We start from the raw sequence: 18195 nt of genomic DNA on the forward strand, positions 1-18195 counted from the left end.
TATTTCAGTTAGAGAGCTTCCAATCACATGGGACTCTAAATGTCGCTCAATGAGGGCACAGGGCAAAACCAGCTGCTTTTTGGGTTTGTCAAGCATCTCAAGTTATTTCTCAGGAGCTGGGGTTTGGCAAAGCCTGAAACCCACATTGCCAAGTCCTTCTTTCCCCCTTAATTTTTAAGCCCATGTGTATTTTAAGGGAAATTTAATCCGTATGTTTCTGTTTCCTTTACACTTAACTCATAAAAATGGTTTGTCAGAGCAATTTGATGTCCCAAAAATCCTTGGAGCCTTTATAATGATATTTTTTAACCTTTCCTCCCTCCCTTAGACACAGGAAATTGCGTTTTTTAAAAGAAAATGAATCAAACTGAAAGTCTCAAGGTCAGTATTGATGGGTCAGACACACAAGCTCAAGGAACTGAGCATTTGCAAATATGGCATCTTCCACTGCTGCTCCTGCAGGGCTCTGGGGGTGAGAGAAAGATCAATTTCACATGCAGGCAGATGGCAGTAATTGGCAGTGTGTTGTGATAGAGTACTCAAATATTTGATTGTTTGCCCATCAAGCTGAGAGTCCCTCTCCCATCTGTACTTCTGTATTGAGAGATCTGCTCCTTAGAATTTGGGTCCCTCCACCTTTGTCATACCCTGAAGTTCAGTATCAGAAGTTCACGCACAGAAGTAGTCTAAGAGAAGTGAGACCACTAATTCTAAAACACAGTACCTGTCTTCTAATCTACTTTTCCACATCATCATCCCTAGAGAAAGAAAACAGGAGTCAGCATGCTTGTATTAATAGCCAGAGGAAGTGTTCGCACAAAGTTTTGTAAAGATAGCACTCCCCTAGAGTTAGTGAGTCTGCTGTTACAGGAAAGATTCACGTAATCCCCAGACATCCATAGGCCAGGCAGAAATACGCCATGCATCGCTACTACATCTCAGCCATATGAGGGATCATCTGGGGTTGTCTGACCTGCATCAGATCCAGGTTCGTAGCGATGCCACAGCTTCTACCGTCAGCTGGAGTTAGCTCCAGCCGGGCTTCTTTCTGGCAGCATGTTCACTGCTGGATTGGATCGGGTCCTTCTGGATGCGAAGGATCACAGAGCCTCACAGTGCACGGCATGTAATAGCTTAGGACAGATCAACCACAGTGGCTCCACTTTTTGTTTTTGTTTTTTAACTTATTTATTTTATTTATTTATTTTTGGTTGTGTTGGGTCTTCATTGCAGTGTGTGGGCTTTCTCTACTTGTGGCGAGTGGGGGCTAATCTTTATTGCGGTACACAGGCTTCTCATTGCAGTGACTTCTCTCGTTATGGAGCACGGGGCTCTAGGTGCATGGGCTTCAGTAGTGGTGGCACGTGGGCTCAGTAGTGGTGGCTCGTGGGCTCCAGAACGCTGGCTCAGTAGCTGTAGCACACAGGCTTAGTTGCTCCACATCATGTGGGATCTTCCTGGACCAGGGCTTGAACCCATGTCCCCTGCATTGGCAGGCGGATTCTTAACCACTGTGCCATCAGGGAAGCCCATGGTGGCTCGGTTTAATCCAAAATGCCCTAAAATCATATGGCTGGCTTATCCTATCCCACTTTCACTATATAGTATTAGAACTCTGTAACACAGTGGCCCAAGCTGAGACTCTCTGCCCTATGGACCAAAAAGCCACATGGACATTCAACTCCCAAAACAGAGTTGCAAATAGGAAGTCCAATCAAAGAATGTCCTGGTGGCTCTGTCATTTTCAAATGGGGATAAGCGCAGAAGTGTTCAACTCACTGAATGATAAAGATTCTAAGCTTAGAGGTATTTCTCTCTATCACTAAGTTAGCTTCTGATACAGATGGAACAGTGAAATTCTGGACCTGGATGGCTGACTGAAGGGTAAAAGATGGGCAAGTCCAAGGAACATGAACACCAAACTAGTGTACTGACACTGCTTGTAGCTTTTATTTTGGATCTCGGGTAAGAACTGACATAAAGTGGCCAGTTTTGGAAATTCAATGAGTCCATGGGGCCTGGTGGGTATCAAGGTTTTACATGATAAGGCTTAGGCAAGTGAGTTAGTCAGAAATCTACCATTCTTCAACAGTCTAGGGAGTGGCAAACATATACAAGTGCTCTTTATAAATTAACTGCTTTGAGCCAGACTCTGGATCAAATGTTTATTTTACTTCACTGAATTCACATAACTTTATAAGCTAAGTATCATTATCCCCATTTTACAGATAAGGAAACTGGGGATCTTAAATTTACTTATTGGGGAAATTAACTAACTTATCCAAATTAGCAAATGAAAGTGCTGAAACTTAAAAACAAGTCAGTCAAACTCCAAAGCTCCTTCTTTAAAACACCTTTGACTGAATACAAAAGTTAATAAATACACTAACAGCAAAAGATCTGAAAGAGAAATTGAAACAATCCCATTTACCATCACATCAAAAAGAATAAAATACCTAGGAATAAACCTACCTAAGGAGCTAAAAGACCTATACTCCAAAAACTGTAAGATGCTGATGAAAGAAACCAAATGTTACACAAACAGATGGAAAAATATACTGTGTTGTTGGACTGAAGAACTGATATTGTCAAAATGACTATACTACCTAAGGCAATCTACAGATTCAATGCAATCCCTATCAAATTACCAATGTTTTTTCACAGAACTACAACAAAAACCTTTTTAATTTATATGGAAACACAATAGACCTCACCCACATAGCCAAAACAATCTTGAGAGAGAAAAACAGAGCTGGAGGAATCAGGCTCTCTGACTTCAGACTATACTACAAAGCTACAGAAATCAAAACAGTATGGCACTGGCACAAAAGCAGAAATATAAATCAATGGAACAGGATAGAAAGCCCAGAAATAAACCCACGCACCTATGGTAAATCTACAACAAAGGAGGCAAGAATATACAATGGAGAAAAGACAGTCTCTTCAATAAGTGCTGCTGGGAAAACTGGACAGCTACATGTAAAAGAATGAAATTAGAGCATTCCCTAACACCATAGATAAAAATAAACTCAAAATGAATTAAAGACCTGAATGAAAAACTGGATACTATAAAACTCCTAGAGGAAAACATAGGCAGAACACTCTTAGACATAAATCGCAGCAATATCTTTTTGGCTACATCTCCTAGAGTAATGGGATTAAAAACAAAAATAAACGAGTGGGACCTACTTAACCTTAAAAGCTTTTGCACAGCAAAGGAAACCATAAACAAAACAAAAAGACAACCTACAGGATGGGAGAAAATATTTGCAAACAATGCAACCAACAAGGGATTAATCTCCAAAATATAAAAAGAGCTCATACAACTCAATATCACAAAAAAAAAAAAAACACAATCAAAAAATGGGCAGAAGATCTAAATAGACATTTCTCCAAAGAAGACACACAGATGGCCAAAAGGCACATGAAAAGATGTTCAACATCACTAATTATTAGAGAAATGCAAATCAAAACTGCAATGAGATATCACCTCACACCGGTCAGAATGGCCATCATCAGAATGTCTACAGATAATAAATACTGGAGAGGGTGTGGAGAAAAAGGAACCATCCTAAACTGTTGGTGGGAATGTAAATTAGTACAGCCACTATGGAGAACAGTGTGGAGGTTCCTTAAAAGACTAAAAATAGACCTAACGGGCTTCCCTGGTGGCGCAGTGGTTGAGAGTCCACCTGCCAATGCAGGGGACACAGGCTCGTGCCCCAGTCCAGGAAGATCCCACAAGCCATGGAGCAGCTGGGCCTGTGAGCCATGGCTGCTGAGCCTGCACGTCCAGAGCCTATGCTCCGCAATGGGAGAGGCCACAACAGTGAGAGGCCCGCATACCACAAAAAAATAAATAAATAAAATAAAAAATAAAATAAAAATAGAGCTACCATATGATCCTGCAATCCCACTCCTGGGCATATATCCAGAGAAAACCATAATTCAAAAAGATACATGCACCCCAATGTTCACTGCAGCACTATTTATAATAGCCAAGTCATAGAAGCAACATAAATGATGTCCATCAACAAATGAGTAAAGAAGATGTGGTATGTGTGTGTGTGTGTGTGTGTGTGTGTGTGTGTGTGTGTGTGTATAATGGAATATTACTCAACCATACAAAAGAATGAAATAATGCCATTTGCAGCAACACAGAGGGACCTAGGAATTATCATACTAAGGGAAGTAAGCCAAACAGAGAAAGACAAATATCATGATATTTCTTATATGTGGGATCTAACAAAAATGATACAAATAAACTTATATACAAAACAGAAATAGACCAACAGACATAGAAAACAAACTTATGGTTACCAAAGGGGAAAGGTGAGGCATAAATTAGGAGTTTGGGATTAGCATATACACACTACTATATATAAAATAGATAACCATCAAGGGCCTACTTTATAGCACAGAGAACTATACTCAGTATTTTGTAACAACCTATGAGAGAAAAGAATCTGAAAAAGTATATATGTATATATTGATATGTATAACTGAATCGCTTTGCTATACACCTGAATCTAACACAACATTGTAAATCAACTATAGTTAATTTTTTTAAAAGTTAATGACATTCATAGAAACCTATTTGAACATACAGAAATAGAGTACTGAGTTAAAGTCCCTCATAATTCTACCCCCTCCCAAGATAACCTTAATAGCATAGAGTATATATTTCTAGTTTTTCTATGTATATACTACCAAACCTAAAGACATACATACCCATTTTTTACACAAAAATTAGAATAATACATATCTATCAGGTCTTTTTAATAGCTACATGGTACTCCATTACAAATATGGTTTATTTAAATCTATCAAGTATTTTGATTCCAGTTTTTGGCAACTAGAAGCACTACTGCAATGAAATGTGCATTGTTTGTTTATATGTTATTGCACATTTATGGAATGGTAACTACAGAATAATTTCCTAGAAATGAATTTGTTGGGTGAAATAATATACAACCTATTGTATACCTATTGTATAATCTGTCTACTATACAAGGCCACTTCCTTTGGCTTCCTTTGGCTTTATAATTCCTTTGATCTCTGAGTAAGTTGTTTTCCAGAGTGACTGTACCATTTTACATTCCTACAAGCAATATATGTGATCCATGTTCTTTGTATCCTTACCAGCATTTGGTTTTGTCAACTATTTTTTAATTTCAACCATTTTGATAAGTTTGTAATGATATCTCATTGTGGTTTTAATCTGCATTCCCCTAACGGCTAGTGATGTTGGATATAATTTCTTGTGTTTATTGTTTATTGGCTATCTGTATATCCTCTTTGTTGACATGTCTCTTCATACCTTTTGCTCATTTTCTAATTGAAATGTTTGGTTTTTAATCATTGAGTTTTGAGAATTCTTTATATATTCCAGACATCAGGTCTACTGTCAGACATGTGGTTTGAAAATATTTTTTCCCACCCTGCAGCTTGTCTTTTCATCCTCTTAACAGGATCTTTCACAAAATAAAAGTTCATGTTGATGAAGTCCAGTTTATCAATTTTTCCTTTTTTGGATTGTGCTTTTGGCGTCAAGTCTAAGAACTCTTTGCCTAGTCCTAGATCCTGAAGACTTCCCCTATATATTTTCTAGAAGTGGTATATTTTTTCATTTAAGTTCATTCCATTGGAGTTAATTTTTGCATAATGTGTGAGGCTTAGCTTGAGGAAAATTGACATCTTTACTATGTTGAATCTTCTAACCTATGAACACATTATGTCTCTCCATTTATCAAGATCTTTGATTTTCTTAAATCAATGTTCTATAGTTATCATCATAGAAATCTTGTACCTCTTTTGTTAGATTTACACCTAAGATTTCTTTTTCGGAGCAACTGTAAACGGTATTGTATTTTTTAATTCATGTCATATATTCATTGCTAATATGCAGAAATACAATTGAGTTTTGCATGCTCATTTTGTATCCTGTGACCCTGTTGAATTTGCGTATTAGTTCTAGGACTCTTTTTGAAGATTCTTTGGGATTTTCTGTGCAATCATTTTGACCACAAATAAGGACAGTTTCAGTTCTTTCTCATCTGTATGCCTCTCATTTCCTTTTCTTGCTTTACTATACTGCAAAATCTCCCATTACTATGATGAATAAAAGTGGTGAGAGTTGACTTACTTGGCTTACTCCTGATCATAGGGGGAAAGCATTCAGTCTTTCAGCATTTACTATAATGTTAGCAATAGATTCCTTGGGAGATGTTTTTTATCAAGCTGAGGATGCCCCCTCTATACCTATATTTTTCTAAGAAGTGTCATCATGAATGAGTGTTGAATTTTGTCTAATACATTTTCTGCATCAATTTATGTGATCATGTGAATTTTCTTCTTTAGTCTCTTAATATGATGAATTACACTGATTGATTTTCAAATCTTCTTTAGTCTCTTAATATGATGAATTACATTGATTGATTTTCAATTATTGAACCAGCCTTGCATGACTTGAATAAATGCCACTTGGTCATGGTGTTTAATTCTTTTTATACATTGCTTGATTCAAATGCTAATATTTGGTTAATGATTTTTGCATCAGCATTTATGAGGAATATTGTTGTATGATTTTATTTTTTGGTACTGTCTTTGGTTTTATCAGGGTAATATTAGGTTCATAAAGTGAATTGGGGTGTGTTCTCTCCTTTTCTGTGTTCTGAAAGAGATTGTGTCAAATTGGCATTAATTCTTCTTTAATTATTTGGTAAAATTCTCCAGTGAAACTAGCTGGGATTGGAGATTTCAATTTTCGGTGTTTTTAAATTATGAACTTAATTTCCTTAGTAGATAAAAGACTATTCAGATGATCTATATCATATTGGCTGAACTGTGGTAGTCATTGTTTTTTAAGAAAGCAATCTATTTCATCTAAGTATCAAATTGATGTTTGTAGAATATTCATTGTATTTCCTTATTATCCTTTTAATATCAATAATGTTCCCCATTTAATTCTGATATTGATAACTTGTGTCTTCTCTTTTTCTATATCAGTCTTAATAGAGGTATGAATTTATTTATATTATCAAAGAAGCATCTCTTTGTTTCATTGATTTTTCTCTAATGTTTTTCTATTTTCAGTTTCATGGACTTACGCTTTTGTCGTTATTATCTCCTCACTTCTGCTTAGTTTATTTTGCTCTTCTTTTTCTAGAAATAGAAATTAAATTCAAAGATCATTGCACTGAACATGAGAACATTATTTTCATATGAAAAATGAACCACTTGTTAATGAGGAACATAAGTTTAAAATTTTTTTCATAATTAAAAATACACTGATAGATGAATCATGAAGCCACTTTTAGTTTCTTATATGACCTCCATAAGTTACAGGAAATACTAGAGGAAACATTACAATGTCATTGTATACAATTATGTATATTTAAAATTGAATACAGACAAAATCAATTTGTATAAAGAATTACATCTTTTCAGAAAAATTTATCTGCAAGAATCATCACCTGTAGATATATTAATATGTGTACTTCAAAATGAGTTATCAAAAATTTATCCAAGAGGGCACACAGCAGAAACAAGAAGAATTACAATCCTGCAGCCTGTGGAACGAAAACCACACTCACAGAAAGACAGACACAATGAAAAGGCAGAGGACTATGTACCAGATAAAGGAACAAGAAAAAAACCCAGAGAAACAACTAAATGAAGTGGAGATAGGCAACCTTCCAGAAAAATAATTCAGAATAATGTTAGTGAAGATGATCCAGGACCTCGGAAAAAGAATGCAGGCAAAGAACGAGAAGACGCAAGAAATGTTTAACAAAGACCTAGAAGAATTAAAGAACAAACACCTAGTAAAGAACAAACAAACAGACATGAAATATAAAATAACTAAAATGAAAAATACACTAGAGGAAATCAATAGCAGAATAACTGAGGCAGAAGAACAGATAAGTGACCTGGAAGACAGAATGGTATAATTCACTGCCATGGAACAGAATAAAGAAAAAAGAATGAAAAGAAATGAAGACAGCCTAAGAGACCTCTGGGATGACACAGAACACATCAAACATTCACATTATAGGGGACCCAGAAGGAGAAGAGAGAGAGAAAGGACCTGAGAAAATATTAGAAGAGATTATAGTCGAAAACTTCCCTCATATGGTAAAGAGAATAGCCACCCTAGTCCAAGAAGCTCAGAGAGTCCCAGGCAGGAGAAACCCAAGGAGAAACAGACTGAGACACATAGTAATCAAACTGACAAAATTAAAGACAAAGAGAAAATATTAAAAGCAACAAGGGAAAAATGACAAATAACATACAAGGGAACTCCCATAAGGTTAACAGCTGACTTCTCAGCAGAAACTCTACAAGCCAGAAGGGAGTGGCAAATATAGTTAAAGTGATGAAAGGGAATACCACATAACCAAGATTGCTCTACGCAACAAGGATCTCATTCAGATTTGACGGAGAAGTCAAAAGCTTTACAGACAAGCAAAAGCTAAGAGAATCAGCACCACCAAACCAGCTCTACAACAAATGCTAAAGGAACTTCTCTAAGTGGGAAACACAAGAGAAGAAAAAGACCTACAAAAACAAACTCAAAACAATTAAGAAAATGGTAACAGGAACATACATATCAATACTTACCATAAATGTGAATGGATTAAATGCTCCAACCAAAAGACACAGGCTTGCTGAATGGATATAAAAACAAGACCAATATATATACTATCTACAAGAGACCCACTTCAGACCGAGGGACACATACAGACTGAAAGTGAGGGGATGGAAAACGATATTCCATGTAAATAGAAATCAAAGAAAGCTGGAGTACCAATACTCATATCAGATAAAATAGACTTTAAAATAAAGAATGTTACAAGAGACAAGGAAGGACACTACATAATGATCAAGGGATAAATCCAAGAAAAAGATATAACAATTATAAATATATATGCGTCCAACATAGGAGAAGCTCAAGACATAAGGCAAATGCTAAGAGCTATAAAAGAAGAAATTGACAGTAACACAAAAATGGTGGGGGACCTTAACAACTCACTTAACACCAATGGACAGGTCAACCAAACAGAAAATTAATAAGGAAACACAAGCTTTAAATGCCACAATAGACCAGATAGAATTAATTGATATTTATAGGACATTCCATCCGAAAACAGATTACAGTTTCTTCACAAGTGCACATGGAACATTCTCCAGGATAGATCACATCTTGGTTCACAAATCAAGCCTTGGTAAATTTAAGAAAATTGAAATTATATCAAGCATCTTTTCTGACCACAATGTTATGAGATTAGAAATAAATTACGGGGAAAATAATGTAAAAAACACAAACACATGGGGTATAAATAATATTTTACTAAATAACCAAGAGATCACTGAAAAAATCAAAGAGGAAATCAAAAAATACCTAGAGACAAATGACAATGAAAACACGATGATCCAAAACATATGGGATGCAGCAAAAGCAGTTCTAAGAGGGAAGTTTATAGCAATACAATCTTACCTCAAGAAACAAGAAAAATCTCAAATAAACAATATAACCTTACATCTAAAGGAACTACAGAAATAAGAAAAAACAAAACCCAAAGTTAGTAGAAGGAAAGAAATCATAAAGATCAGAGCAGAAATAAATGAAATAGAAACAAAGAAAACAATAGCAAAGATCAATAAAACTAAAAGCTGGTTCTTTGAGAAGATAAACAAAATTGATAAACCATTAGCCAGATTCATCTAGAAAAAGAGGGAGAGGACTCAAATCAATAAAATTAGAAATGATAAAGGAGAACTTAAAATGGGCATCACAGAAATACAAAGCATCATAAGAGACTACTACAAGCAACTCTATGCCAATAAAATGGACAACCTGAAAGAAATGGACAAATTCTTAGAAAGGTATAACCTTCCAAGACTGAAGAAAGAAATAGAAGAAATACAAAATATAAACAGACTAATCACAAGTAATAAAAATCGAAACTTTGATTAAAAATCTTCCAACAAACAAAAAAAGTCCAGGACCAGATGGCTTCACAGGTGAATTCTATCAAACATTTAGAGAAGAGCTAACACCCATCCTTCTCAAACTCTTCCAAAGAATTGCAGAGGAAGGAACACTCCCAACCTCATTCTACAAGGCCACCATCACCCTGATACTGAAACCAGACAAAGATACTACAAAAAAAGAAAATTACAGGCAAATATCACTGATGAATATAGCCAAAATTCCTCAACAAAATACTAGCAAACAGAATCCAACAACGTGTTAAAAGGATCATACACTATGATCAAGGGGGATTTATCCCAGGGATGCAAGGGTCCTTCAATATATGCAAATCAATCAATGTGATACACCATATTAACAAATTGAAGATTAAAAACCATGTGATCATCTCAATAGATGCAGAAAAAGCTTTTGACAAAATTCAGTACCCATTTATGATAAAAAACTCTCCAGAAAGTGGGCATAGAGGGAACCTAACTCATCATAATAAAGGCTGTATATGAAAAACCCACAGCAAACTTCATTCTCAATGGTGAAAAACTGAAAGCATTTCTTCTAAGATCAGGAACAACACAAGGATGTCCACTCTCACCACTCTTATTCAACATAGTTTTGGAAGTCCTACCCATGGCAATCAGAGAAGAAAAAGAAATACAAGGAATACAATTTGGAAAAGAAGTAAAACTGTCACTGTTTGCAGATGACATGACACTATACATAGAGAATCCTAAAGATGCTACCAGTAAACTACTAGAGCTAACCAATGAATTTGGTAAAGTTGCAGGATACAAAATTAATGAACAGAAATCTCTTACATTCCTATATGCTAACAATGAAAGATCAGAAAGAGAAATTAAGGAAACAATCCCATTCACCATTGCAACAAAAAGGATAAAATACCTAGGAATAAACCTACCTAAGGAGGTAAAAGACCTGTACTCAGAAAGCTATAAGACACAGATGAAAGAAATCAAAGATGACACAAACAGATGGAGAGATGTACCATGTTCTTGGATGGGAAGAATCAATATTATGAAAATGACTATACTACCCAAAGCAATCTACAGATTCAATGCAATCCCTATGAAGTTGCCAATGGCATTTTTTACAGACCTAGAGCAAAAAAAAACCTTAAAATTCTTATGCAACAAAAAAGACCCCAAACACCCAAAGCAATCTTCAGGGAAAAAAACAGAGCTGGAGGAATCAGACCCCCTGACTTCAGACTATACGACAAAGCTACAGTAATCAAGACAACATGGTACTGGCACAAAAAGAGAAATATAGATCAATGGAACAGGATAGAAAGCCCAGAGATAAACCCACACACCTATGGGCAACTAATCTATGACAAAGGAGGCAAGAATATATAATGGAGAAAAGACAGTCTCTTCAATAAGTGGTGCTAGGGAAACTGGGCAGCCACATGTAAAAGAATGAAATTAGAACACTCTCCAACACCCTACACAAAAATAAACTGAAAATGGATTAAAGACCTAAATGTAAGACTGGACACTATAAAACTCTTAGAGGAAAACATAGGAAGAACACTCTTTGACATAAATCAGAGCAAGATCTTTTTTGACCCACCTTCTAGAGTAATGGAAATAAAAACAAACAAATGGGACCTAATGAAACTTCAAAGCTTTTGCACAGTAAAGGAAACTATAAACAAGATGAAAAGACAACCCTCAGAACAGGAGAAAATATTTGCAAATGAATCAATGGACAAAGGATTAATCTCCAAAATATATAAACAGCTCATGCAGCTCAATATTAAAAAAACAAACAACCCAATCAAAAAATGGGCAAAAGACCTAAGTAGACATTTCTCCATCAAAGACATACAGATGGCCAAGAGGCACATGAAAAGCTGCTCAACATCACTAATTATTAGAGAAATGCAAATCAAAACTACAATGAGGTATCACCTCACACCAGTTAGAATGGGCATCATCAGAAAATCTACAAACAACAAATACTGGAGAGGGTGTGGAGTAAAGGGAACACTTTTGCACTGTTGGTGGGAATGTAAAGTGATCCAGCCCATGGAGAACAGTATGGAGGTTCCTTAAAAAACTAAAAATACAATTACCATATGACCCAGCAATCCCACTACTGGGCATATACCCAAAGAAAGCTGTAATTCAAAAAGACACGTGCACCTCAATGTTCATTGCAGCAGTATTTACAACAGCCAGGTCATGGAAGCAACCTAAACGCTCAATGACGGACAAATGGATAAAGAAGATATGGTACATATATACAATGGAATATTACTCAGCCATAATATTACTCAGGAACAAAATTGGGTCATTTGTAGAGATGTGGACGGACCTAGAGACTGTCATACAGAGTGAAGTAAGTCAGAAAGAGAAAAACAAATATCATATATTAACGCATAGAGGTTGAATCTATAAAAATGGTACAGATGAACCAATTTTTAAGGCAGAAATAGAGACACAGATGTAGAGAACAAACGTATGGACACCAAGGGGAGAAAGCAGGGTGGGGTGGTGGTGGGATGAACTGGGAGAATGGGATTGACATATATACACTAATATGTATAAAATAGATAACTAATAAGAACCTGCTGTATAAAAAAATAAAATTCAAAAAAAATTCTAAACATAAAAAAAAATTTATCCAAATATTATAACTTGTAAAATACTTTTAACAGGTCAGTAATAATTGCATCAGCAATAGATCCTCTCGAAATTAAAAAATATTTTTGAGATTCACTTATATTGTCAAGTAATATTCCTCAGAATGACTAATAACAAACCACAATTTGTTGATCTGTTATCCTATTGATGACATTTGGTCTGTTTCCAGATTGGCTATTTTGACCAAAGCTACTATACGTACTCTCATACAATTCTTTTTGTAGATATTTATTTTCCTCTCTTTTGGGTAAAACCCAAGGTAGAATTGCAGTCATAAGGTATATTATATTTAACTTTATAAGAAACTGCCTAACCGTTCTCCAAAGTCATTATACCATTTTGTACTCCCTTTAACAATCTACGTGCATTCAGCCAGTTCTCACCATCCTCCCTAACATTTGATGTTAGCCATTGTGGTATCTCATTGCGGTTTTATTTTGCAATTCTCTGTTGACTAATCAAGTTGAGCGCCCTTCCATGTGCTTAGTGGCCATTTGTATATCTTCTGTTGTGATGTGTCTATTCAAGCATTTTGCAGGGTAACTACTATTAATTCCAATTTATAGGTAAGAAAATTGAGTCTCCCAAAGTCAAGTGACTTACCAAAGATTCACAGCTAAAAAGTAGCAAACTCAAAATCCTTTAGTCACATTTCCTTACTCTAGCTGGTATTTCATTTCCCAAGTACTGTACTTTTCAACGGATCCCTGACCTCAGCTTCCCTCATCTGTAACAGTCTACAGTGCCTGAGGGCCTGTTAGACAAGGGTGTGGTAGAAGAAGGTATAGATGTAGGGAAAGGAAAGCAGTAATGATGTTGGGTTAAATGAAAGCAACCGTGGTCCTTTTTCAAACAAAACTCTAAACCATTTCGTTCTAACTCTGGGGTCCTTGTGTGATGCCTGATGCCATCTCAGAAAGGAATCTACTCTCAGTCTCAACCGCTCAGTGCTACCAAGCTCAAAATAAATTCTTCTTGTTCAAGGGCAAGTGCGTTTCACTGGGCTACATGTAACTCTCTTCAGCCTATGTAGTCTTAATTTAATCAGTTAAAATATAGCCACAATTTCTCCCACCCATATGTTGCATTGCACTAAATTAATATTTGGTTGATGAAGTATAAATGCTCCTAAGTGCTTGATTTTCTCACTTATATATCTAGAGGAGATGGTGAAGCTGTAGTGTGGTGTGTGTTAGTGTTTGTATGTGCGTGTGTGTTTTAATTTAAGAAGTAAATGCTTTTTGGAGGTGGACTATAAGGAAAATCCCTACTTTTCTTTGATGCTGAAGGTAAATTACTGAACAAGCGGTGAGAATGAATAACTAGCTTTGGTTGTGTTTGACATGCTGAGTTTAAGTGTTGAGGATCTGAGAAATAAGTGGAACTTTGTGACCTCCTTTTCAAACCAAGCAGAGACTATCCTAGCTAGATTGGCAGCGCAGACGGAAGATGCCTGTTGCAGTCCTTTTAATCCGCTCTGAGCAAAGTCTTGGATTTTCCCCCCAAATAATGAATGAAGTGAATAAGCCATTGAGCCTCTAATTCCATTCAGTTCCTTTGCTCTCTTGCGAGGTGCATCCGGTAGGTCTGACAATGCCATAGAAGAATTACATTGAGTATTTGGCGTATGTAGTCCTTGAAAAAGCTCTGCTGAGCAAACTTACAAAGTGGCCAGGGCACCCCATTTGGCCCCTCCTGTGTCTGCTCTCATGGGATTTCAGAGTCTGGGACGGAGTAAAGAAAGGGACGTGGGACAGAAGTCTGAAGACAGAACTAGGCCAGGAATAAAAGGGCTGTGCCAACATCTGTAAGGGGAAGGTGGGAATAATAGAGATGAAGCTAAATTTTAACAGGATGAATCTATAAAGCCTTCTTTAAAAGTATTACTACAACTTCTTTGACTTTATTTTTATTTCTTCCTGTTTTTCTTTCTTCTTCAATTCGTTAAGTACTTCTTTGGTGCTGTGTGCTTTGGGTCAGATGCTACTGACATTTGCACAGCAAACTTGATCTGGCATTTTTAGGAGAAAGGGAAAGAAGTTTTTCTCTTCTGCTGAGAGTAATTTTAATGGGTAAAGTGGCATTTACGGTCCAGTGTCTAAGTGACAGTGTATACTACCTTTATAATTGCTGGGTCCTGTCCCACAGCTATAGGTCTTCATTATTATGTTTGAATGAGCAAATACAATTAACGTCTTCACTTCTCCTTTACCTAAGTATTTTGAATTCTCAACTCTTTGTGATTATTTACAAAGACTTATATCTTCTCTACTAAAATTCCGATGTTGTGAAATTATGGAAATAAACCGTTTGTCAAACTGGTGAGGTATTCCTTGTGGGGATAGGCAGGTAAGCAATCTGGTGGGGGCTGGATCCCAGGCCATCCACACAGCTATCATCTAGGAAACTCTTGGGCTGCAAAGTAAATGGAGAAAGCAACCTGGAAAAGATGGCAGGCCTCTTCAGAGATTTATTTATTTATCAGTTAACCAAGGATAAGAGGACCTGTTGTGAAATTTGGTCTTAGGCACCAACAATTCAACTTAAACCTGGACTTAAACTCCAAACAGAAATATTCCTGGAAGAGTTTATGAAAATCCAGTTTTGGCTGGCACTCAGGAGAAAAAAATAAATGAGGGTGGGAGGAGGAGAATTTTCTCTATGGCTTGACTGACCACCAAAACTGCCCAGAGTATTACTCATGCAAATCACTCTTCACTGAGTGAAGACCTTGGGTAATCAAAGAATCAAATGCTCCCATGCAATATGGTAAGCGTATACAAAAGCATCAGTCCTACCAATAGAAACATCTTGTTGTCTTTATCCAAAGAAAACATGAATAGATATAGGGTTCTATTAATGAGGGAGGCACATCTACATTATTTAGTTTTTTAAAAAGAAAACATTCCTGATAAATAACACATGTGTTATAAGCAGATTTCAATGCACTCTAGGGAAAGGAAGTTCACCTATATTGGTTCTGAAGTATCAGATCACACAGTGGACCCTCCATATCTGTGGGTCCCACATCTGTGGATTCAACCAACCGCCAATGAAAAATATTCAGGAAAAAAATTTCCAAAAGTTCCAAAAAAGCAAACAAATTTGTCATGAACCAGCAACTATTTACATAGCATTTATATTGTATTAGATATTATTAAATATCTAGAGATGATATAAGATATACAGGAGGATGTGCATAGGTTATATGCAAATAGTACACCATGTTTTATAAGGGACTGGAGCATGGAGGGGGCGGGAGGGTCCTGGAACCAATCCCCTGTGAACACTGAGAGACAACTGTATTTCCAGTACAAACCAAGAGCAGCTGTTTAGAAATAAAGCAATTTGTCTTTGCGGCAGAGATACTCTTTTATGTGCTAAGTGCTCTTAGTAGCCTTTTGATATCATAGCATGCTAGAGTCAGAAGTGCCCTTCAAGATCTTCTAGTCCGACCCCTTCAACTAATAGAGGAGAAAGCTAAAAGTGTTCTTTTTTCCAAAAAAAAAAAGGTGGGGGGGGGGCGAGAAAATCTTTCAGAAGATTCTAGTTGATGTCAAGACACTACGTATCAACCTGCTCAGACACTTCTGCAGAAAGGGACAACTCAACATGCCTTCATCCTTGACTCATAAGAAAGGTGTAAATTCCAACCACGTTGTTGGCGTTCCTGCTGGACTGTGGCTGATTTTGAAGTTAACAGAGTTAAAGCAGCCCATTGTGAAGTGTTTGTTTGGAAGGTTAGAATCTAAACTTACACTCCCTTGTCATGGTTATTTTTTTTTTAAGAAGATGACAGATTGGAGCTGCAGGAGGAGAGAGAATCCACCCATACTGGGAATAAGAGGATGCTCTTTCTGGTTTGTTATTGTTACTGTTGTTTTCCATGTGCTTCTGGGGATATCAGGTCGAGTCTGGGAATGTGGTGGATAATATGACAACAATTTCCTTCCTGGGATGTCCCTGAATGGCCAGCACAGTCAACATGTACTCAGACAATCTACAGCTGCACTGTTGCTGTTGACAACTTCATTATGCCTGTGATATTCAGCTGGGTAATTCATTTCCCAAGCATGGCTGTATCTCCTGATATGCCGAATGAGTTGAATGTAATTTTGTAAGCTTTTGAAGATGAATGTCTACCCTCGTGCTTAGCTTTGTCCTAATATGGGAAACAATGATAGCCACCATTAGGAAACAGCATTGTAGCATTCTGCTTTTTAGTGCAGGTTGGGTCTCCAAACCACAAAGGCAGGAAACATTAGTGACTGGAATGATACACTAGATGTGGGTCACTTAATATCCTTTGTAATGGCTTTTTTGCCTGCCTCTGCATTTAACCTTCCTATGGCCAGGGCATTCTACAAAATACAGTGGCCTTGCCAAGGATATAAAATTAGCTAATTAACGGTTCCAGGGATGTGGTGGGCTTTGGCAGTCACTTACCAATGCTGTCCTGAAATGGAAGAACTAGATGAGAAATAAGAAATGTGACTGATGTGTAGTATCCAACACCCAAGCTGCAATTTTTCTTTAAACTAGGAACAAGGTATAAAATGCATTCCTCTGAGTTCTCTTTAATTCAGTTGAATTAAACATATATGCATTGAATAACATCAATGATCATCAATGACGATGCACAGGGGCCCCATCCTTGAGCTGAGAGGCAAATCCAATGGTCAGTGAGGTCTGAGTCCTGCCCTCCTAGAGATCTCAATCCAGTAAGGAAAGGAGAGCCCCAAGTAACTCTAACAATGTTAGTCTGTGCTGAGAGCACTAAAGCAGTTACAAATACCACAGTGAAACAAGAGAAAGACACTCCATTTGGGGAACATAAAAGAGAAAGTTAACATGCAGTCTCCAAAGCCTTCTCCCTTCCAATCTGAATTCTTTTGAGAGACGCTGCTCTCCTGAGAATCTTACTTAAGTCAACTTCTTAGCTCTGAGAGTTAGGACTCTTCCTCTCGTCTGATTTCTAAGTGCTTTTCAGTTGTCATTGATGATGATCAGTTCCAAGTATCCCAAACAAAAATGGACTAGTCAACAAAAAGATAGGTCTAAGCATCTTTCAGCTTGCCCTTTTTTCTACCACCACACCTGTTTTCTTGACTTTATAAAAGTAAATCCTACTAGGCAGACTCTTATTGGCAGCTAGAAAATAGAGATAGATTCTGTGCTAATACTTTTAACTACATATTTTTTATATTAAGATTTTCTTTCCAAGAAATAAAATAAAAAGGAGGAGGAGGAGAAAGAGAAGACACAGGAGTAGGAAGAAGTGGAGGAAGAATACACCTAAAATTCAGAAGTCATTTATCCTTCAGTATTCTGGCTCATCAGCTTGACTACTTTGACTTGCATATTGAACCCTTATAAAAGTCCTTATGGACTCCAGCTTCCATGCTTCCTGGTGAAGATTCGTATGATTTGATGGGTAGGTGTATATGTACGTAAGGTTTTTTGGGGGTTTTTTTTGCGGTACGCGGGCCTCTCACTGTTGTGGCCTCTCCCATTGCGGAGCACAGGCTCCGGACG

At 36.9% G+C, this 18195-nt stretch overlaps 1 long non-coding RNA gene across 1 annotated transcript in view; it reads right to left on the bottom strand.

Moving 5' to 3' along the window:
• The window catches only part of LOC141277298 (uncharacterized), a 145327-nt gene that overhangs the window by 74725 nt on the left and 52407 nt on the right, over positions 1–18195 (bottom strand). Inside the window, exon 2 of the long non-coding RNA XR_012328420.1 lies at positions 7110–7164. This is a non-coding gene — a long non-coding RNA (uncharacterized lncRNA). The remainder of the gene's footprint in view (positions 1–7109; positions 7165–18195) is intronic.

This window comes from Tursiops truncatus, chromosome 20 (assembly GCF_011762595.2).
Source record: "Tursiops truncatus isolate mTurTru1 chromosome 20, mTurTru1.mat.Y, whole genome shotgun sequence".
NCBI lineage: Eukaryota > Metazoa > Chordata > Mammalia > Artiodactyla > Delphinidae > Tursiops > Tursiops truncatus.